The sequence below is a fragment of the Musca domestica genome, unplaced genomic scaffold (assembly GCF_030504385.1).
Source record: "Musca domestica strain aabys unplaced genomic scaffold, Musca_domestica.polishedcontigs.V.1.1 5, whole genome shotgun sequence".
Lineage (NCBI taxonomy): Eukaryota > Metazoa > Arthropoda > Insecta > Diptera > Muscidae > Musca > Musca domestica.
The window spans coordinates 13,040,662-13,041,120 of record NW_026712346.1 but is presented as its reverse complement, the minus strand read 5'-3'; positions in this window follow the sequence as shown (position 1 = coordinate 13,041,120).

The window sequence follows — 459 nt, the reverse complement described above, 5'->3', positions numbered from 1 at the left end:
GTGGCTTAGAAATGACAGCAGTCTGAAGTTGGTTGCAGGTTTTTCATCTCATCCTGTTTTCTATGTCATTGCAAAATAAATATTTTACAAAGTATAGCATTTCACTCAAGTTTAAAATGTGTAGTCTGCTACAAAAGTGTTCATTTTAAAATGTTAAAGAGTCAATTTACATATGACTTCAACACGAGTGTGTTCCATACCCAGCAAAGGCATAGAAATATTTTGAACCGTCTCGTGCCGAAGTACTTCGAAGTAAAGTTATTTACTTTACTCTTTGTCGTTTTTTTTTGTTTCAAAGCGTCAGTAATAATCTAATGTTAGAAATGTGCTAGCAAAATAGCCTGACATATTTGCGACAGGCCATTCTAACCTTCCTACCAATTGTACCTTCTATACTCTGCCTCGATTAGGTAATGTTTAGAAGGTAAACAAAAAACAGCAATTAGAAAAACGAACGAA